The sequence below is a fragment of the Cricetulus griseus genome, unplaced genomic scaffold (genome assembly GCF_003668045.3).
Source record: "Cricetulus griseus strain 17A/GY unplaced genomic scaffold, alternate assembly CriGri-PICRH-1.0 unplaced_scaffold_135, whole genome shotgun sequence".
Classification (NCBI taxonomy): Eukaryota; Metazoa; Chordata; class Mammalia; order Rodentia; family Cricetidae; genus Cricetulus; species Cricetulus griseus.
Genome location: NW_023276848.1, coordinates 24,392 through 48,782, shown reverse-complemented (window position 1 = coordinate 48,782; position 24,391 = coordinate 24,392).

Below are 24,391 nucleotides of genomic sequence, written 5' to 3'. Positions count from 1 at the left end.
TACAGATAAGAGATGGGTGACAGATGAGTGCTGGGTGACAGATGGGAGCTGGGGTGACAGATTTGTGCTGAATGACAGAATAGAATAGAGCTGGGGTGACAGATGTGTGCTGGGTGACAGATGAGAGCTGGGTGACAGATGAGAGCTGGGTGACAGATTTGTGCCGAATGACAGAAGAGAGCTGGGTTGACAGATGAGTGCTGGGTGAGAGATGTGTGCTGAGTGACACATGAGATCTGGGTGACATATGAGAGCTGGGTGACAGATGTTTGCTGGGTGACAGATGAGAGCTGGGTGACCAATGAGAGCTGGTTGACTGTTTAGAGCTGGGTGACAGATATCAGCTGGGTTACAGATGACAGCTGTGTGACAGATGAGAGGTGGGTGACAGATGAGAGCTGGGGTGAGAGATGAGAGCTGGGGTTACAGATGAGAGTTGGGTGAAAGATGAGAGCAGGGTGACATATGAGACCTGGGATGAAAGAGGAGAGCTGGGTGACTGATTAGACCTGGGTGACAGATGTCAGCTGGGTGACATATGATAGGGGGTGACCGATGAGAGCTGGGTGACTGATAAGAGCTGGGTGACAGATGTCAGCTGGGTGACAGATGAGAGCTGGGAGACAGATAAGTGTTGGGTGACAGATGAGAGATGGTGATAGATATGTGCTGTGTTTCAAATGAGAACTCGGTGACAGATGAGAGCTTTGTGACAGATGTGTGCTGGGTTACAGATAAGAGATGGGTGACAGATGAGTGCTGGGTGACAGATGGGAGCTGGGGTGACAGATTTGTGCTGAATGACAGAATAGAATAGAGCTGGGGTGACAGATGTGTGCTGGGTGACAGATGAGAGCTGGGTGACAGATGAGAGCTGGGTGACAGATTTGTGCCGAATGACAGAAGAGAGCTGGGTTGACAGATGAGTGCTGGGTGAGAGATGTGTGCTGAGTGACACATGAGATCTGGGTGACATATGAGAGCTGGGTGACAGATGTTTGCTGGGTGACAGATGAGAGCTGGGTGACCAATGAGAGCTGGTTGACTGTTTAGAGCTGGGTGACAGATATCAGCTGGGTTACAGATGACAGCTGTGTGACAGATGAGAGGTGGGTGACAGATGAGAGCTGGGTGACATATGTGTGCTGGGTGACAGATGAGAGCTGGGTGACAGATGAGAGCTAGGTGACAGATCAGTCCTGGGTGACAGATTAGAGCTGGTGACAGATGTGTGCTGGATGACAGATAAGAGATGGGTGACAGATGAGAGCTGGGTGACAGAGGATAGCTGGGTTGACAGATGAGAGCTGGGTGACAGATAAGAGCTGGGTGACAGGTGAGAGATGGGTGATAGATGTGTGCTGTGTGTCAGATGAGTACTGGATGATAGATGAGAGCTGTGTGACAGATATGTGCTGGATTACAGATAAGAGATTAGTGACAGATGTGTGCTGGGTTACAGATGAGAGATGGGTGACAGATGAATGCTGGGTGACAGATGATAGCTGGGGTGACAGATGAGAGCTCTGTTGACAGATGAGAGCTGGTTTGACAGAAGTGTGCTGGGTGACAGAAGAGAGCTGGGGGGAGCAGATTATTGTTGGCTGACAGATGAGAGCTGGTTGACAGGTGAGAGCTGCGTGACAGATGAGTGCTGAGTTGACAGATGAAATCTGGGTGACAGATGAGATCGGGGGTGACAGATGAGACTTGGGTGACACATGAGACCTGGTTGACAAATGAGAGTTGGTTTCACAGATGAGAGCTTGGTGACAGATCAGAGCTGGGTGACAGATGTGTTCTGGGTGACAGTTATGAGTGGGGTGAGAGATGTGTGCTGGGAGACATAAGTGTGCTGGGTCACAGATGTGAGCTGCGTGACAAGTGAGAGCTGGGTGAAAGATGAGACCTGGCGTGACAGTAGTGTGCTGGGTGACAGATGAGAGCTGGTTTGACAGAAGTGTGTTGGGTGACAGATGAGAGCTGGGGGGAGCAGATTAATGTTGGCTGACAGATGAGAGCTGGTTGACAGGTGAGAGCTGCGTGACAGATGAGTGCTGGGTTGACAGATGAAATCTGGGTGACAAATGAGATCGGGGGTAACAGATGAGAGTTAGGTGACAGATGAGACCTGGGTGACAAATGAGAGTTGGTTTCACAGATGAGAGCTTGGTGACAGATCAGAGCTGGGTGACAGATGTGTTCTGGGTGACAGATATGAGCGGGGTGACAGATGTGTGCTGGGAGACATAAGTGTGCTGGATCACAGATGTGAGCTGCGTGACAAATGAGAGCTGGGTGAGAGATAAGATCTGGCGTGACAGTAGTGTGCTGGGTGACAGATGAGAGCTGGTTTGACAGAAGTGTGTTGGGTGACAGATGAGAGCTGGGGGGAGCAGATTAATGTTGGCTGACAGATGAGAGCTGGTTGACAGGTGAGAGCTGCGTGACAGATGAGTGCTGGGTTGACAGATGAAATCTGGGTGACAAATGAGATCGGGGGTAACAGATGAGAGTTGGGTGACAGATGAGACCTGGGTGACAAGTGAGAGTTGGTTTCACAGATGAGAGCTTGGTGACAGATCAGAGCTGGGTGACAGATGTGTTCTGGGTGACAGATATGAGCGGGGTGACAGATGTGTGCTGGGAGACATAAGTGTGCTGGATCACAGATGTGAGCTGCGTGACAAATGAGAGCTGGGTGAGAGATAAGATCTGGCGTGACAGTTGTGTGCTGGGTGACAGATGAGAGCTGGTTTGACAGAAGTGTGCTGGGTGACAGATGACTGCTGGGTTGACAGATGAGATCTGGGTTACAGATGAGAGCAGGGGGGCAGATGAAAGTTGGCTGACATGAGAGCTGGTTGACAAGTGAGAGCTGCGTGACAGATGAGTGCTGGGTTGACAGATGAAATCTGGGTGACAGATGAGAGTAGGGGTGACAGATGAGAGTTGGCTGACAGATGTGTGCTGGGTGACTGACGAGAGCTGGTTGACAGATGTTGGTGTCACATTTGAGAGCTGAGTGACAGATGTGAGCTGGGTGAAAGATGTAGCTGAGTTACAGAAGAGAGCTTGGTGACAAATGAGAGCTGGGTGACAGATGAGAGCTGGGTGACAGATAAGAGATTGGGTGACAAATGTGTGCTGGGTTACAGTTGAGTGCTGTGTTGACAGATGAGATCTGGGTGAGAGATGAGATCTGGGTGTCACATGACAGTGGGTGTCACAGATGAGACCTGGGTGACAGATGAGACTGGATGACAGATGTGTGCTGGGTGACAAATGAGAGCTGGGTGACAGTTGAGAGCTGAGTGACAGATGTGTGCTCTGTGATAGATGAGAGCTGGGTGACAGAAGTGTGCTTGGTGACAGATATGTGCTTCGGGACAAATGAGAGCTGCATGACAGATGAGACCTGGGTGACAGATGAGAGTTGGTGTCACTTGAGAGCTGGTTGACAGATGTGTGCTGGGTGACAAATGTGTGCTGGGTGACATATGAGTGTTGGGTGACAGATGAGAGCTGGGTAACAGATGAGAGCTGGGTGTCTGATGAGAGCTTGGTGACAGTTTAGAGCTGGTTGACAGATATGTGCTAGGTGACAGATGAGAGCTTGGTGACAAATGAGAGCTGGGTGACAGATGTGAGCTGGGTGAAAGATGTATCAGGGTAACAGAGGAGAGCTTTGTTACAAATGAGGGCTTGGTGACAGACGTGTGCTGGGTGACAGATGAGAGCTGGGTGACAGATGAGAGCTGGGTGACAGATGAGAGCTGGGTGACAGATGTGTGCTGGGTGATAGATGAGAGATGGTGTGACAGATATGTGCTGGGTGACAAATGAGTGCTGGGTTGACAGATGAGATCTGGGTGACAGATGAGAGCGGGGATGACAGATGAATGTTGGCTGACAGAACAGATGTGGGCTTGGTGACAGATGACAGCTGTGTGACAGATGAGACCTGGGTGTCAGATGACAGTGGGTGTCACAAGTGAGAGCTGGTTGACAGATGAGACTGGATGACACATGTGTGCTGGGTGACAGATGAGAGCTGGTTGACATATGAGAGCTGGGGTCACAGATGAGACTTGGGTGACAGATGAGAATTGGTGTTACAGATGAGAGCTGGGTGACAGATGAGATCTGCGTGACAGCTGTATGCTGGGTGACAGAAGGGAGCTGGGTGACAAATATGAGCTGGGTGACTGATGAGTTCTTGGTGACATATGAGAGCTGGGTGAGAGATGTGTGCTGGGTGACAGATGATTGCTGGTGTGATAGATGAGAGCTGGGTGACAGATGAGAGAGGGTGTGACAGATGAGAGTTGGTGACAGATGAGATCTTGGTGACAGGTGAGATCTTGGTGACAGATGTGTGATTGGTTACAGATGAGACCTGGCTAATAGATGAGAGTTGGTGTCACAGATGTGAGCTGGGTGACAGATGTATGCTGGGTGACAGATGAGAGCCGGGTGACAATTGAGACCTGGGTGACAGATGAGAGTTTATGTCACAGATGAGAGCTGGGTGACAGATGAGAGCTGGGTGACAAATGAGATCTGGCATGACAGATGAGAGCTGGGGTGACAGATGAGAGCTGGGTTGACAGATGAGAGCTGGGTGACTGATGTGTGCTGGGTGTTAGATGAGAGCTGGGTGAAAGATGTGTTCTTGGTGACAGATGTGTGCTGGGTGACTGATGAGTGCTGGGTGACAAATGAGAGCTGGGTGACAGATGTGTGCTGGGTGATAGATGACAGCTGGGTGACAGATGTATGCTTGGTGACCTATGTGTCCTGGATGACAGATGAAGCTAGGGTGACAGATGAGCCCTGGGTTTCAAATGAGGGTTGGTGTCACAGATGAGAGCTTGGTGACAGATCAGAGCTGGGTGACAGATGTGTTCTGGGTGAAGGATATGAGCGGGGTGAGAGATGTGTGATGGGAGACATGTGTGCTGGGTGACAGATTAGAGCTGGGTGACAAATGAGAGCTTGGTGACAGATGAGATCTGGGGTGACAGATGAGAGCTGGGTGACAGAAGAGAGCTGTTGTGACAGAAGTGTGCTTGGTGATAGATGATTGCTGGGTTGACAGATGAGATCTGGGTGACAGATGAGAGCGTGGGGGCAGATGAATGTTGGCTGACAGATGAGAGCTGGTTGACAGGTGAGAGTTGGGTGACAGATTGTGCTGGATGACAGATGAGTGCCGTGTTGACATATGACCTGGTTGACAGATCAGACCTTGGTGAGAGATAACTGTTGGTGTCACAGATGAGAGCTTGGTGACAGATGAGAGTTGGGTGACAGATGTGTTTTTGGTGACAGATGAGTGCTGGGTGACAGATGAGAGTTGGTGTCACATTTGAGAGCTGAGTGACAGATGTGAGCAGATTGAAATATGTGGCTGGGTGACAGATAAGAGCTTGGTGACAAATGAGAGCTGGGTGACAGATGTGCTGGGTGATAGATGAGAGCTAGGTGACAGATGAGTGCTGGGTGACAGATGTGTGCTGGGTGATAGATGAGAGCTGGGTGACATATGTGTACTTGGTGACACATTTGTGCTTGTTGACAGATGAGAGCTGGGTGACAGATGTCAGCTGCTTGACAGATGTGTGATCGGTGACAAATGTGTGCTGGGTGACAAATGAGTGTTGGGTGACAGATGAGAGCTGAGTGACTGATGAGTGCTGGGTGACATATGTTTGCTGGGTAACAGATGGCAGCTGGGTGACTGATGAGAGCCTGGTGACAGATTAGAGCTGGGTGACAAATGAGAGCTGACATGACAGATAAGAGTTGGTGTCACTTGAGAGCTGGGTGCCAGATGTGTTCTGGGTGACAGAAGTGTGCTGGTTGACAGATATGTGCTAGGGGACATATGAGACCTGGGTGACAAATGAGAGCTGGGTGACAGATGAGATCTGGGGTAACAGAAGAGATCTAGGTGACAGATGAGAGCTCAGTGACAAATGAGAGCTGGGTGACAGATGAGAGCTTGGTGACAGATCAGAGCTGGGTGACAGATGTGTTCTGGGTGACAGGTATGAGCGGGGTGAAAGATGTGTGCTGGGAGACATAAGTGTGCTGGGTGACAGATGAGAGCTGGGTGACAAATGATAGCTGGGTGACAGATGAGATCTGGGGTGACATATGAGAGCTGTGTGACAGATGAGAGCTGGTGTGACAGATGTGTGCTGGGTGATAGATTAGAGCTGGGTGACTGATGTGTGCCTGGTGACCTATGTGTCCTGGGTGACAGATGAGAGCTGGGTAACATGAGAGCTGGGGTGACAGAAGAGACCTGTGTGACAAATGAGAGTTGATGTCACAGATGAGAGCTTGGTGACAGATCAGAGCTGGGTGACAGATGTGTTCTGGGTGACAGATATGAGCAGGGTGAGAGATGTGTGCTGGGAGACATAAGTGTGCTGGGTGACAGATGAGAGCTGGGTGACAAACGATAGCTGGGTGACAGATGAGATCTGGGGTGACAGATGAGAGCTGTGTGACAGATGAGAGCTGGTGTGACAGATGTGTGCTGGATGATAGATGAGAGCTTGGTGACTGATATGTGCTTGGTGACAGTTGTGTGTTTGGTGACAGATGAGAGCAGGGTGACAGATGAGAGATGGTGTGAATATCGTTTTCTGAATATCGTTGTACCTTGACTTTGGAACTACAACACCGATATTGCGTAGTTATGTAAGATTCAATGGACCAAGTTTTGTGTATTTTGTTGTATCCAGACTTTGGAACTACAATCAATATAGTGGGTAGTTATATAAGATTCCATGAAACTAGTTTTCTGTATTTGGTTGTATCTCGACTTTGGAACTACAACAGAGATAATGGGTTGTCATATATGATTCAATGGACCTAGTTTGGTGTATTTCATTTATCCGGACTTTGAAGTACAACAGAGATAATGGGTAGTTATGTACAAATCCATGGACCTATTTTTGTGTATTTTGATTATCCGGACTTTCAACTACAACAGATAATGGGTTGTTATGTATGATTCCATGGACCTAGTTTTCTGCGTTAAGTTGTATCCGGACTTTGAACTACAACAGAGATAGTGGGTAGTTATGTAAGATCCATGGACCTAGTTTTCTGTATTTGATTGTATCTGGACTTTGGAAGTACAAGAGAGATAAAGGGTAGTTATGTATGATTCCATGGACCTAGATTTCTGTATTTCGTTACATGTGGTCTTTGGAATAACAACAGAGTAAGTGGATTGTTATGTAATATTCCATTTACCTAGTTTTCTGTATTTCGTTGTATCCGGACGTTGAACTACAACAGAGTTAGTGCATTGTTATGAACAATTCCATATACCTAGTTTTGTGTATTTCGTTATATCCGGACTTTGAAACCAAAACACAGATAGTGCGTAGTTATGTACAATTCAATGGACCTAGTTTTCTGTTTTTCGATGTTTCCGGACTTTGGAACTACAACAGATATAGTGGCTAGTTATGTACGATTCCATGGACCTAGTTTTCTGTATTTCGCTGTATCAGGACTTGGAAATGCTACAGATATAATGGGTAGTTATGTACGAATCCATGGACCTAGTTTTCTGTATTTCGTAGTATCTGTACTTGGAACTATTATATAAATGGTGGGTAGTTATGTATCATTCCATCGACCTAGTTTTCTGTATTTCGTTGTATCCGGACATGGATCTATTATAATGAGAGTGGGTAGTTATGTATGATGACATGGACTTAGTTATCTGTATTTCATTGTGTCCCGACTTTGGGACTACAACAGAGTTAGTGCGTAGTTATGTACGATTCCATGAAATAGTTTTGTGTATTTCGTTGTATCGGGACCTTGGAAATACAAGAGACATAGTGGGTAGTTATGTAGTATTGCATGGATCTAGTTATTTTTATTTCGTTGTATCCGGACTCGGAACTACAACACAGTTAGTGCGTAGTTATGTACGATTTCTGTATTTCGTAGTATCTGGACTTTGGAACAACAACAGAGATAGAGGGTAGTCATGAACGATTCAATGGACCTAGTTTGGTGTATTTTGTTCATCTGGACTTGGAAGTAAAACAGAGATGGTGGTAGTTATGTACCCATTCTATGGACCTAATTTTGTGTATTTCGTTGTATCCTGACGTTTTAACTACAACAGAGTTAGTGGGTAGTTATGTACGATTCCATGTACCTAGTTTTGTGTATTTCGTTGTATCCGGACTTTGGAACTAAAACACAGAGAGTGCGTAGTTATGTATGATCCAATGGACCTTGTTTTCTGTTTTTCGTTGTATCCCAACTATGGAACTACAACAGAGATAGTGGGTAGTTATGTATGATTCCATGGACCCAGTTTTCTATATTTCGCAGTTACTGGACTTTGGAACTACAACAGAGATAGTGGTTGTCATGTATGATTCAATGGACCTAGTTTGGTGTATTTCATTTATCCGGACTCTGGAAGTACAACAGAGATAATGGGTTATGTAACATTCCATGGACCTTGTTTTGTGTATTTCATTGTATCCGGACCTTGGAAGTACAACAGAGATAGTGAGTAATTATGTCTGATTCCATGGACCTAGTTTTCTGTATTTGGTTGTATCCGGACTTTGGAGCTACAACAGTTAGTGTGTAGTTTTGTGTAATTCCATGAAATAGTTTTGTGTATTTCGTTGTATTGGGACCTTGGAACTACAAGAGACATAGTGGGTAGTTTTGTACTATTGCATGGACCTAGTTTTCTTTATTTCCTTGTATCCAGACTTCGGAGCTGCAACAGAGTTAGTGGGTAGTTAGTACGATTCCTGGACCTAGTTTTCTGTATTTCGTAGTATCTGGACTTTGGGACTGCAACAGAGATAGTAGGCTGTTCAATGGACCTAATTTGGTGTGTTTCGTTTATCCGGACTTTGGAAGTACAACAGAGATAATGGCTTATGTGCCATTCCATGGACCTTGTTTTGTGTATTTCATTGTATCCGGACCTTCAAACTACAACAGAGATAGTGAGTAGTTATGTATGATTCCATGGACCTATTTTTCTCTGTTTGGCTGTACCCGGCCTTTGGAAATACAACAGAGTTAGTGAGTAGTTATGTATGAATCCATGGACCTAGTTTTCTGAATATCGTTGTACCTTGACTGTGGAACTACAACGGAGATAGTGGGTTGTCATGTATGATTCAATGGACCTAGTTTTGTGTATTTCGCTTCTCCGGTCTTTGGAAGTACAACAGAGATAATGGGTAGTTATGTACCAATCCATGGACCTAGTTTTGTGTATTTCATTGTATCTGGACATTGAAACTACAACAGACATAGTGGGTAGTTGTGTATGATTCCATGGACCTAGTTTTCTGTATTTGGTTGTATCAGGACTTTGGTAATAAAACAGAGTTAGTGGGTAGTTATGTGCGTACATCCATGGACCTAGTTTTCTGTATTTCATTGTATCTGTACTTTGGAACAGAGATAGTGGGTTGTCATGTATGATTCAATAGACCTAGTTTTGTTTATTTCGTCCGGAATTTGGAAGTACAACAGAGATAATGGGTAGTTATGTACCAATCCATGGACCTAGTTTTCTGTATTTCGTTGTATCCGGACATGGAACTATGATATAGATAGTGGGTAGTTGTGTATGATTGCACGGACTCAGTTATCTGTATTTCATTGTGTCTGTACTTTGGGACTGCATCAGAGTTAGTGCGTAGTTATGTATGATTCCATGAAATAGTTTTGTGTATTTCGTTGTATCGGGACCTTGGAACTACAAGAGAGATAGTGGGGACTTATGTACAATTCCATGGAGCTAGTTTTCTGTATTTAGTTATATCTGGTCTTTGGAACAACAACAGAGTAAGTGGGTTGTGATGTATGATTCCATTTACCTAGTTTTGTGTATTTCGTTGTATCCGGACTTTAGAACTAAAACACAGATATTGCGTAGTTATGTACGATTCAATGGACCTAGTTTTGTGTATTTCGTTGTATCCGGACTTGGGAACTACAACAGAGATAGTGGGTAGCAATGTATGATTCCATGGACCTAGCTTTCTGTATTTTGCTGTTTCTGGACTTGGAAATACTACAGAGATAATGGGTAGTTATGTTTGATTCCATGGACCTAGTTTTCTGTATTTTGCAGTATCTGGACTTTGGAACTCCAAAAGATATTGGGTAGTTATGTACGATTCAATGGACCTAGTTTTGTGTATTTTGTTTATCCGGACTTTGGAAGTACAACAGAGATAATGGGTAGTTATGTACAAATCCATGGACCTATTTTTGTGTATTTCGATTATCCGGACTTTCAACTACAACAGATAATGGGTTGTTATGTATGATTCCATGGACCTAGTTTTCTGCGTTAAGTTGTATCCGGACTTTGAACTACAACAGAGATAGTGGGTAGTTATGTAAGATCCATGGACCTAGTTTTCTGTATTTGATTGTATCTGGACTTTGGAAGTACAAGAGAGATAAAGGGTAGTTATGTATGATTCCATGGACCTAGATTTCTGTATTTCGTTACATGTGGTCTTTGGAATAACAACAGAGTAAGTGGATTGTTATGTAATATTCCATTTACCTAGTTTTCTGTATTTCGTTGTATCCGGACGTTGAACTACAACAGAGTTAGTGCATTGTTATGAACAATTCCATATACCTAGTTTTGTGTATTTCGTTATATCTGGACTTTGAAACCAAAACACAGATAGTGCGTAGTTATGTACAATTCAATGGACCTAGTTTTCTGTTTTTTGATGTTTCTGGACTTTGGAACTACAACAGATATAGTGGCTAGATATGTACGATTCCATGGACCTAGTTTTCTGTATTTCGCTGTATCAGGACTTGGAAATGCTACAGATATAATGGGTAGTTATGTACGAATCCATGGACCTAGTTTTCTGTATTTCGTAGTATCCGTACTTGGAACTATTATATAAATGGTGGGTAGTTATGTATCATTCCATCGACCTAGTTTTCCGTATTTCGTTGTATCCGGACATGGATCTATTATAATGAGAGTGGGTAGTTATGTATGATGACATGGACTTAGTTATCTGTATTTCATTGTGTCCTGACTTTGGGACTACAACAGAGTTAGTGTGTAGTTATGTACGATTCCATGAAATAGTTTTGTGTATTTCGTTGTATCGGGACCTTGGAAATACAAGAGACATAGTGGGTAGTTATGTAGTATTGCATGGATCTAGTTATTTTTATTTCGTTGTATCCGGACTCGGAACTACAACACAGTTAGTGCGTAGTTATGTACGATTTCTGTATTTCGTAGTATCTGGACTTTGGAACAACAACAGAGATAGAGGGTAGTCATGAACGATTCAATGGACCTAGTTTGGTGTATTTTGTTCATCTGGACTTGGAAGTAAAACAGAGATGGTGGTAGTTATGTACCCATTCCATGTACCTAGTTTTGTGTATTTCTTTGTATCCGGACTTTGGAACTAAAACACAGAGAGTGCGTAGTTATGTATGATCCAATGGACCTTGTTTTCTGTTTTTCGTTGTATCCCAACTATGGAACTACAACAGAGATAGTGGGTAGTTATGTATGATTCCATGGACCCAGTTTTCTATATTTCGCAGTTACTGGACTTTGGAACTACAACAGAGATAGTGGTTGTCATGTATGATTCAATGGACGTAGTTTGGTGTATTTCATTTATCCGGACTCTGGAAGTACAACAGAGATAATGGGTTATGTAACATTCCATGGACCTTGTTTTGTGTATTTCATTGTTCCGGACCTTGGAAGTACAACAGAGATAGTGAGTAATTATGTCTGATTCCATGGACCTAGTTTTCTGTATTTGGTTGTATCCGGACTTTGGAGCTACAACAGTTAGTGTGTAGTTTTGTGTGATTCCATGAAATAGTTTTGTGTATTTCGTTGTATTGGGACCTTGGAACTACAAGAGACATAGTGGGTAGTTTTGTACTATTGCATGGACCTAGTTTTCTTTATTTCCTTGTATCCAGACTTCGGAGCTGCAACAGAGTTAGTGGGTAGTTAGTACGATTCCTGGACCTAGTTTTCTGTATTTCGTAGTATCTGGACTTTGGGACTGCAACAGAGATAGTAGGCTGTCATGTATGATTCAATGGACCTAATTTGGTGTGTTTCGTTTATCCGGACTTTGGAAGTACAACAGAGATAATGGCTTATGTGCCATTCCATGGACCTTGTTTTGTGTATTTCATTGGATCCGGACCTTCGAACTACAACAGAGATAGTGAGTAGTTATGTATGATTCCATGGACCTATTTTTCTCTGTTTGGCTGTACCCGGCCTTTGGAAATACAACAGAGTTAGTGAGTAGTTATGTATGAATCCATGGACCTAGTTTTCTGAATATCGTTGTACCTTGACTGTGGAACTACAACGGAGATAGTGGGTTGTCATGTATGATTCAATGGACCTAGTTTTGTGTATTTCGCTTCTCCGGTCTTTGGAAGTACAACAGAGATAATGGGTAGTTATGTACCAATCCATGGACCTAGTTTTGTGTATTTCATTGTATCTGGACATTGAAACTACAACAGACATAGTGGGTAGTTGTGTATGATTCCATGGACCTAGTTTTCTGTATTTGGTTGTATCAGGACTTTGGTAATAAAACAGAGTTAGTGGGTAGTTATGTGCGTACATCCATGGACCTAGTTTTCTGTATTTCATTGTATCTGTACTTTGGAACAGAGATAGTGGGTTGTCATGTATGATTCAATAGACCTAGTTTTGTTTATTTTGTCCGGAATTTGGAAGTGCAACAGAGATAATGGGTAGTTATGTACCAATCCATGGACCTAGTTTTCTGTATTTCGTTGTATCCGGACATGGAACTATGATATAGATAGTGGGTAGTTGTGTATGATTGCACGGACTCAGTTATCTGTATTTCATTGTGTCTGTACTTTGGGACTGCATCAGAGTTAGTGCGTAGTTATGTATGATTCCATGAAATAGCTTTGTGTATTTCGTTGTATCGGGACCTTGGAACTACAAGAGAGATAGTGGGGACTTATGTACAATTCCATGGAACTAGGTTCAAACAACCCAACAACTATGTTGTAGTTCCAACGTCCGGATACAACGAAATAGAGGAAACTAGCTTTAGGGAATCATACATAAATAAGCACTAATTGTGTTTAAGTTCCAAAGTCCGGATACAACGAAATACACAAAAGAAAGTTTATGGAATCGTTCATAACTACGCACTAACTCTGTTGTACTTCAAAGTCGAGATACAACGAAATACACAAGACTAGGTTGATGGAATCGTTCATGATGATGCACTTACTGAGTTTTAGTTCCAAAGTCCGGATACAACGAAATACACAAAACTAGGTTTATGGAATCATTAATAACAACGCACTAAGTCTCTTGTAATTCCAAGTCTGGGTACAACGAAATACACAAAACTAGGTTTATGGAAGCGTTCATAACGATGCACTAACTGAGTTTTAGTTCCAAAGTCCAGATTCAACGAAATACACAAAACTAGTTTTATGGAATCGTTCATAACTATGCATTAATTCTGTTGTAGTTCAAAGTCCAGATACAACGAAATACACAAAACTAGGTTTATGGAATCGTTCATAACAACCCACTAACTCTCTTGTAGTTTAAAGTCCGGATATATCGAAATACACAAAACTAGGTTTTTGGAATCGTTCATAACAACCCAATAACACTGTTGTAGTTCCAAAGTCCATATACAATGAAATACACAAAACCAGGTTTATGGAAGTGTTCATAACGATGCACTAACTGAGTTTTAGTTCCAAAGTCCGGATTCAACGAAATACACAAAACTAGTTTTATGGAATCCTTCATAACTATGCATTAATTCTGTTGTAGTTCAAAGTCCAGATACAACGAAATACACAAAACTAGGTTTATGGAATCGTTCCTAACAACCAAAAACTGTGTTGTATTCCAATGTCCGGATAAAATGAAGGAAACTAGGTTTATGGAATCATCCATAAGTATGCAATAACCGTGTGTTAGTTCCAAAGTCCGGATTCAACGAAATATACAAAACTAGGTTTATGGAATCTTTTATAACGACGCACTAAATCTCTTGTAGTTCAAAGTCCGGATACAACGAAATACACAAAACTAGGTTTTTGGAATCGTTCATAACGATGCACTACCTGAGTTTTAGTTCCAAAGTCCGGATACAACGAAATAGACAAAACTAGGTTTATGGAATCTTTCATAACAACCCAATATCTCTGTTGTATTTCAAAGTCCGGATACAACGTAATACACAAAGCTAGGTTTAGCAATCGTTCCTAACAACCCAATAACACTGTTGTATTTCCAAAGTATGTATACAAAAAAACACACAATACTAGGTTTATGGAATAGTTCAAACAACCCAATAACTCTGTTGTATTTCGAAAGTCCGGATAAAACGAAAAACACAACTAAGTTTATGGAATAATACATAAGTATGCACTAACTCTCTTGCAGTTCAAAAGTCCGGATACAACGAAATACACAAAACTAGTTTTATGGAATCGTTCTTAACAACCTAAAACTCTGTTGCATTTCCAAAGTCTGGATACAAGGAAATACACAAAACTAGGTTTTTGGAATCGTTCCTAACAATCCAAAACTCTGTTGTATTTCCAAAGTCCGGATACAACGAAATACACAAAACTAAGTTCATGGAATAATACATAAGTATGCACTAATTCTGTTGTAGTTCCAAAGTCCGGATACAACGAAATACACAAAACTAGTTTTATGGAATCGTTCCTAACAACCCAAAACTCTGTTGTATTTCCAAAGTCCGGACGCAACGAAATACACAAAACTATGTTTATGGAATAATACATAAGAATGCACATAGTTTCTTGTAGTTCCAAAGTCCGGGTACAATGGAATGCATAAAACTAGGTTTTTGGAATCGTTCCAAACAACCCAAAACTCTGTTGTATTCCAAAGTCCGGAATCAACGAAATACAGGAAACTAGGTTTATGGAATCGTTCCTAACAACCCAAAACTCTGTAGTATTCCAATGTCCGGATACAATGAAATACAGGAAATTAGGTTTATGGAATCATGCATAAGTATGCACTAACTGTGTTTTAGTTCCAAAGTCTGTATACAATGAAATTCACAAAACTAGGTTAATGGAATCATTCCTAACAACCCAAAATCTATTGTATTCCAAAGTCCGGATACAACGAAATACAGGAAACTAGGTTTGTGGATTCATACATAAGTATGCACTAACTGTGTTTTAGTTCCAAAGTCCGGATACAACGAAATACACAAAACTAGGTTTATGGAATCATTCATAACTACGTACTAACACTGTTGTATTTCAAAGTTCAGATACAACGAAATACACAACACTACGTTTATGGAATCGTTCCTAACCCAAAACTCTGTTGTATTTCCAAAGTCCAGATACACTGAAATACACAAAACTAAGTTTATGGAATAATACCTAAGTATGCACTAACTCTCTTGTATTTCCAAAGTCTGGATACAACGAAATACACAAAACTAGTTTTATGGAATCATTCTTAACAACACAAAACTCTGTTGTATTTCCAAAGTCTGGATACAACGAAATACCCAAAACTAGGTTTTTGGAATCGTTCCTAACAACCCAAAACTCTGTTGTATTTCCAAAGTCCGGATAAAACGAAAAACACAACTAAGTTTATGGAATAATACATAAGTATGCACTAACTTTCTTGTAGTTCAAAAGTACGGATACAACGAAATACATAAAACTAGGTATATGGAATCGTTCCTAACAACCCAAAACTCTGTTGTATTCTAAAGTCCGGATACCACGAATTAGAGGAAACTAGGTTTATGGAATCATACATAAGTATGCAATAACTGTGTTTTAGTTCAAAGTCCGGATACAATGAAATACAGGAAACTAGGTTTATGGAATCATACATAAATAAGCACTAAGTGTGTTTTAGTTCCAAATCTTTATACAACGAAATACAGGAAACTAGGTTTATGGAATCGTTACTAACAACCCAAAACTCTGTTTTATTCCAAAGTCCAGATACAAGGAAATACAGGAAACTAGGTTTATGGAATCATACATATATAAGCACTAATAGTGTTTTAGTTCCAAATCTGATTACAACGAAATACACAACACTAGGTTTATGGAATCATTCCTAACAACCCAAAACTCTGTTGTAGTTCCAAAGTCCGGATACAACGAAATACACAAAACTAGGTTTATGGAATCGTTCGTAACAACCCAAAACTCTGTTGTATTCAAAAGTCCGGATACAATGAAATACAGGAAACTAGGTTTATGGAATCATACATAAGTATGCACTAACTGTGTTTTAGTTCCAAAGTCCAGATACAACGAAATACAGGAAACTAGGTTTATGGAATCGTTCATAACTACGCTCTTACTCTGTCGTAGTTCAAAGTCCAGATAAAACGTAATACACAAAACTAGGTTTATGGAATCATTCCTAACAACCCAACACTCTGTTATATTCCAAAACGGGATACAACGAAATAGAGGAAACTATGTTTAAGGAATCATACATAAGTATGCACTAACTGTGTTTTAGTTCCAAAGTCCGGATACAACGAAATACACAAAGCTAGTTTTACGGAATCGATCCTAACAACCCAAAACACTGTTGTTTTCCAAAGTCCAGATACAACGAATTAGAGGCTACTAGGTTTACGGAATCGGTCATAACTACGCACTAACTCTCTTGTAGTTCAAAGTACAGATACAACGAACTACACAAAACTAGGTTTATGGATTCCTTCCTAACAACCCAAAACACTGTTGTATTCCAAAGTTCGGATACAACGAAATACAGGAAACTAGGTTTATGGAATCATACAAAAGTATGCACTAACTGTATTTTAGTTCCAAAGTCCGTATACAACGAAATACACAAAACTAGGTTTATGGAATCATTCCTAACAACAAAAAAGTCTGTTGTATTCCAAAGTTCGGATACAATGAAATAGAGGAAACTAGGTTTATGGAATCATACATAAATAAGCACTAAGTGTGTTTTAGTTCCAAAATCTGGATACAACGAAATACAGGAAACTAGGTTTGTGGAATCATACATAAGTATGCACTAACTGTGTTTTAGTTCCAAAGGCTGGATACAACGAAATACACAAAGTAGGTTTATGGAATCGTTCCTAACAACACAAAACTCTGTTGTATTCCTAAGTCCTGATACAAGGAAATACAGGACTAGGTTTATGGAATCATACATAAGTATGCACTAACTGTGTTTTAGTTGAAAAGTCCAGCTACAACGAAATACACAAAACTAGGTTTATGGAATCATTCCTAAAAACCCCAATCTATGTTGTATTCCAAAGTCCGGATACAACGAAATACAGGAAACTAGGTTTATGGATTCATACATAGGTACGGACTAACAGTGTTTTAGTTCCAAAGTCCGGATACAACGAAATACACAAAACTAGGTTTATGGAATCGATCATAAAAATCCAAAACTCTGTTGTTTCCCAAAGTGCGGATACAATGCATTAGAGGTTACTAGGTTATGGAATGTTTCATAACTACGCACTAACTTTGTTGTAGTTCAAAGTCGAGATAAAACGAACTACACAAAACTAAGTTTATGGAATCGTTCCTAACAACCCAAAACACTGTTGTATTCCAAAGTCCGGATACAACGAAATACAGGAAACTAGGTTTATGGAATCGTACATAAGTATGCACTAACTGTGTTTTAGTTGAAGAGTACGGATACAACGAAATACACAAAACTAGGTTTATGGATTCGTTCTTAACAACCCAAATCTCTGTTGTATTCAAAAGTCCGTATACAACGAAATACAGGGAACTAGGTTTATGGAATCATACATAAGTATGCACTAACTCTCTTGGAGTTCCAAGTCCGGATAAAACAAAATACACAAAACTAGGTGGATGGAATCGTTCCTAAAACCCAAAACTCTGTTGTATTCCAAAGTCCGGATACAACGAAATACAGGTTTATGGAATCATACATAAGTATGCACTAACTGTGTTTTAGTTCCAAAGTCTGAATACAGCGAAATACACAAAACTAGGTTTATGGAATCGTTCCTAACAACCCAAAACTCTGTTCTATTCCAAAGTATGGATACAACGAAATACAGGAAACTAGGTTTATGGAATCATACATAAGTATGCACTAACTGTGTTTTACTCCCAAAGTCCGGATACTACGAAATACAGGAAAGTAGGTTTATGGAATCATACATAGGTACGGACTAACAGTGTTTTAGTTCCAAAGTCCGGATACAAGGAAATACACAAAACTAGGTTTATGGAATCGATCCTAACAACCCAAAACTCTGTTGTTTCCCAACGTCTGGATACAACGAATTAGAGGTTACTAGGCTTATGGAATGTTTCATAACTACGCACTAACTTTGTTGTAGTTCAAAGTCGAGATACAACGAACTACACAAAACTAAGTTTATGGAATCGTTCCTAACAACGCAAAACTCTGTTGTATTCCAAAGTCCAGATACAATGAAATACAAGAAACTAGGTTTATGGAATCATACATAAATAAGTACTAAGTGTGTTTTAGTTCCAAATCTGGATACAACGATATACAGGAAACTAGGTTTATGGAATCATACATAAGTATGCACTAACTGTGTTTTAGTTGAAAAGTCCGGATACAACGAAATACACAAAACTAGGTTTATGGAATCGTTCTTAACAACCCAAAACTCTGTTGTATTCAAAAGTCCAGATACAATGAAATACAGGAAACTAGGTTTATGGAATCATACATAAGTATGCACTAATTCTCTTGCAGTTCCAAAGTCCGGATAAAACAAAATACACAAAACTAGGTGTATGGAATCGTTCCTAAAACCCAAAAATCTGTTGTATTCCAAAGTCCGGATACAACGAAATACACAACACTAGGTTTATGGAATCATTCCTAACAACCCAAAACTCTGTTTAGTTCCAAAGTCCAGATACAACGAAATACACAAAACTAGGTTTATGGAATCGTTCCTAACAACGCAAAACCCTGTTGTATTCCAAAGTCCGGATACAATGAAATACAGGAAACTAGGTTTATGGAATCATACATAAATAAGCACTAAGTGTGTTTTAGTTCCAAATCTGGATACAACGAAATACAGGAAACTAGGTTTATGGAATCATACATAAGTATGCACTAACTGTGTTTTAGTTGAAGAGTCCGGATACAACGAAATACACAAAACTAGGTTTATAGATTCGTTCCTAAAACCCAAAACTCTGTTGAATTCCAAAGTCCGGATACAACGAAATACAGGAAACTAGGTTTATGGAATCATACATAAATAAGCACAAATTGTGTTTAATTCCAAGTCCGATTACAACGAAATACATAACACTAGGATTATGGAATCATTCCTAACAACCCAAAACTCTGTTGTAGTTCCAAAGTCCGGATACAACGAAATATACAAAACTAAGTTTATGGAATCGTTCCTAACAACCCAAAACTCTGTTGTACTTCCAAAGTCCAGATACAACAAAATACACAAAACTAGGTTTATGGAATCGTTCCTAACAACCCAAAACTCTGTTTTATTCCAAAGTCCAGATACAAGCAAATACAGGAAACTAGGTTTATGGAATCATACATAAATAAGCACTAATTGTGTTTTAGTTCCAAATCTGATTACAACGAAATACACTATACTAGGTTTATGGAATCATTCCTAACAACCCAAAACTCTGTTGTAGTTCCAAAGTCCAGATACAACGAAATACACAAAACTAGGTTTATGGAATTGTTCCTAACAACCCAAAACTCTGTTGTATTCAAAAGTCCGGATACAATGAAATACAGGAAACTAGGTTTATGGAATCATACATAAGTATGCACTAACTGTGTTTTAGTTCCAAAGTCCAGATACAACGAAATACAGGAAACTGGGTTTATGGAATCGTTTATAACTACGCTCTTACTCTGTTGTAGTTCAAAGTCCAGATACAACGAAATACACAAAACTAGGTTTATGGAATCGTTCCTAACAACCAAACACTCTGTTGTATTCCAAAACGGATACAACGAAATAGAGGCAACTATGTTTAAGGAATCATACATAAGTATGCACTAAATGTGTTTTACTTCCAAAGTCCAGATACAACGAAATACAGGAAACTAGGTTTATGGAATCATACATAAATAAGGACAAATTGTGTTTAATTCCAAGTCCGATTACAACGAAATACACAACACTAGGATTATGGAATCATTCCTAACAACCCAAAACTCTGTTGTAGTTCCAAAGTCCGGATACAACGAAATACACAAAACTAGGTTTATGGAATCGTTCCTAACAACCCAAAACTCTGTTTTATTCCAAAGTCCAGATACAAGGAAATACAGGAAACTAGGTTTATGGAATCATACATAAATAAGCACTAATTGTGTTTTAGTTCCAAATCTGATTACAACGAAATACACAACACTAGGTTTATGGAATCATTCCTAACAACCCAAAACTCTGTTGTAGTTCCAAAGTCCAGATACAACGAAATACACAAAACTAGGTTTATGGAATTGTTCCTAACAACCCAAAACTCTGTTGTATTCAAAAGTTCGGATGCAATGAAATACAGGAAACTAGGTTTATGGAATCATACATAAGTATGCACTAACTGTGTTTTAGTTCCAAAGTCCGGATACAACGAAATACAGGAAACTAGGTTTATGGAATCATACATAAGTATGCCCTAACTGTATTTTAGTTCCAAAGTCCGGATACAACGAAATACACAAAACTACGTTTATGGAATCGTTCCTAACAACGCAAAACCCTGTTGTATTCCAAAGTCCGGATACAATGAAATACAGGAAACTAGGTTTATGGAATCATACATAAATAAGCACTAAGTGTGTTTTAGTTCCTAATCTGGATACAACGAAATACAGGAAACTAGGTTTATGGAATCATACATAAGTATGCCCTAACTGTATTTTAGTTCCAAAGTCCGGATACAACGAAATACACAAAACTACGTTTATGGAATCGTTCCTAACAACGCAAAACCCTGTTGTATTCCAAAGTCCGGATACAATGAAATACAGGAAACTAGGTTTATGGAATCATACATAAATAAGCACTAAGTGTGTTTTAGTTCCTAATCTGGATACAACGAAATACAGGAAACTAGGTTTATGGAATCATACATAAGTATGCACTAACTGTGTTTTAGTTGAAGAGTCCGGATACAACGAAATACACAAAACTAGGTTTATGGATTCGTTCCTAAAACCCAAAACTCTGTTGAATTCCAAAGTCCGGAAACAACGAAAAACAGGAAACTAGGTTATGGAATCATACATAAATAAGCACAAATTGTGTTTAATTCCAAGTCCGATTACAACGAAATACATAACACTAGGATTATGGAATCATTCCTAATAACCCAAAACTCTGTTTTATTCCAAAGTCAAGATACAAGGAAATACAAGCACTAAGGGAGCATGGATGTCAACCCAGACTACTGTACCCAGCAAAACTTTCAATCACTATAGATGGAGAAAACAAGATATTCCACGACAAAAACAGATTTAAACAATACATATTCACAAATCCAGCACTACAGAAGGCTCTGGAAGGAAAACTCCAACCCAACGAACATAACTACACTCACAAAAACACTGGCAGTAGTGAATCTAATTTCACCAAACACAAAAAGAAACAGGAGGGCAAAATCCACACGCAATGATACCACCAACAATAAATCCAAAACAAAGAAAAACCAATGAACAATGGACATTAATATCCCTAAATGTCAATGGTCTTAACTTATCCATAAAAAGATATAGACTAACAGAATAGATACGAAGACAGAATCCATCCTTCTGCTGTTTACAAGAAACACACCTCAACTTCAAAGACAGGCGATACCTCAGAGTAAAAGGATGGGAAAAAATTTTCCAATCAAATGGGCTCAAGAAGCAAGCTGGGGTAGCAATCCTAATATCTAACAAATTAGACTTTAAACTGAAAGCAATCAAAAGAGATAAAGAAGGGCATTTCATACTCATCACAGGAAAAATCCATCAAGATGAAGTCTCAATCCTGAACATCTATGCCCCTAATAAGAAAGCACCCACATTTGTAAAAGAAACATTACTAAAGCTCAAACCACACATAAAACCACACACACTTATAGTAGGAGACTTCAACACCCCCTTTACACCATTGGACAGAACCACTAGACAGAAACTTAACAAAGAAACAAAGGATCTGAAAGAAGTTATAACACAACTGGGTTTAACAGATATCTATAGAACATTCCATCCAAACACAAAAGAATATACCTTCTGAGTGCCACATGGAACCTTCTCAAAAATTGACCACATAGTTGGCAGCAAAGGAAACCTCCACAGTTACAAAAGTATTGAAATAACCCCCTGTATCTTATCAGACCACCATGCATTAAAGCTAGAATTCAACAGCAATACGAATTGCAGAAAACCTACATTTGTGTGAAAAATGAATAACTCCCAATTGCACCATTCCTGGGTTGAGGAAGAAATAAAAAAAGAAATTAAAGACTTCCTAGAATTTAATGAGAATGTAGACACAACATACCCGAACTTATGGGACACCCTGAAAGCAGTGCTAAGAGGGAAGTTCATAGCACTAAGTGCTCACATGAAGAAACTGGAGGAAAGTCACATTAGAGAATTGACAGAACAACTGAAAGCTTTAGAGCAAAAAGAAGCAAACACACCAAGGAGGAGTAGACGCCAGGAAATAATCAACCTGAGAGCCGAAATCAACAAAGTAGAAACTAGGAAAACAGTACAAAGAATCAATGAAACAAAGAGTTGGTTCTTTGAGAAGATCAACAAGATAGACAAACCTCTAGCCAAACTAACCAAAAGGCAGAGAGGGAGCATGCTAATTAACAAAATCAGAAATGAAAAGGGGGATGTAACAACGGACACTAAGGAAATCCAGAGAATCTTTAGGTCATACTTTGAAAACCTGTATTCCACAAAATTGGAAAATCTAAAGGAATTGGACAGCTTTCTGGATAAATATCACTTACCAAAATTAAATCAAGATAGATAAACAGTTTAAATCGACCTATAACCCCTAATGAGATAGAAGCAGTAATCAAAGCCTCCCAACCAAAAAAAGCCCATGGCCAGATGGCTTCACTGCAGAATTCTACCAGAAATTCAAACAAGAGCTAATTCCAGTACTCCTCAAATTGTTCCGCACAATAGAAGCAGATGGGATATTGCCAAACACTTTCTACGAGGCTACAATCACTTTGATACCCAAGCCACACAAAGATATGACTAAGAAAGAGAACTACAGACCGATAACCCTCATGAACATCGATGCTAAAATACTCAATAAAATATTGGCGAACCGAATCCAAGAACATCAGAAAAATCATCCACCATGATCAAGCAGGCTTCATCCCAGGGATGCAAGGATGGTTCAACATACGAAAATCCATCAATGCAATCCACTATATAAACAAACTGAAAAAGAAAAACCACATGATCATCTCACTAGATGCTGAAAAAGCCTTTGACAAAATCCAACATCCCTTCATGATAAAGATCTTGGAGAAAACAGGAATAACAGGAACATATCTAAACATGATCAACGCAATATACACCAAACCAATAGCCAACATCAAAGTAAATGGAGAGAAACTCAAAGCGTTTCCTCTAAAATCAGGAACAAGACAAGGCTGTCCACTCTCTCCATATCTCTTCAATATTGTACTTGAAGTTCTGGCTATAGCAATAAGACAAGAAAAGGGGATCAAAGGGATACAAATTGGAAAGGAAGAAGTCAAACTTTCACTATTTGCAGACGACATGATAGTCTACATTAGTGACCCGAAAAACTCTACCAGGGAACTCCTACAGCTGATAAACACCTTCAGCAAGGTAGCAGGATACAAAATTAACTCAAAAAAATCAGTAGCCCTACTATATACAGATGATAAATCCAATGAGAAAGAAATCAGGGAAACATCACCTTTCACAATATCCACAAGCAACATAAAATATCTTGGGGTAACACTAACCAAAAAAGTGAAAGACCTGTACAATAAGAACTTTGAGACTTTAAAGAAAGAAATTAAAGAAGATACCAGAAAATGGAAAGATCTCCCATGCTCTTGGATAGGTAGAATTAACATAGTAAAAATGGCAATCCTGCCAAAAGCAATCTACAGATTCAATGCAATCCCCATCAAAATCCCAACACAGTTTTTCACAGATATTGAAAGAACAATACTCAACTTTATATGGGAAAAATATAATGCCCAGTATAGCCAAAACAACTCTTTA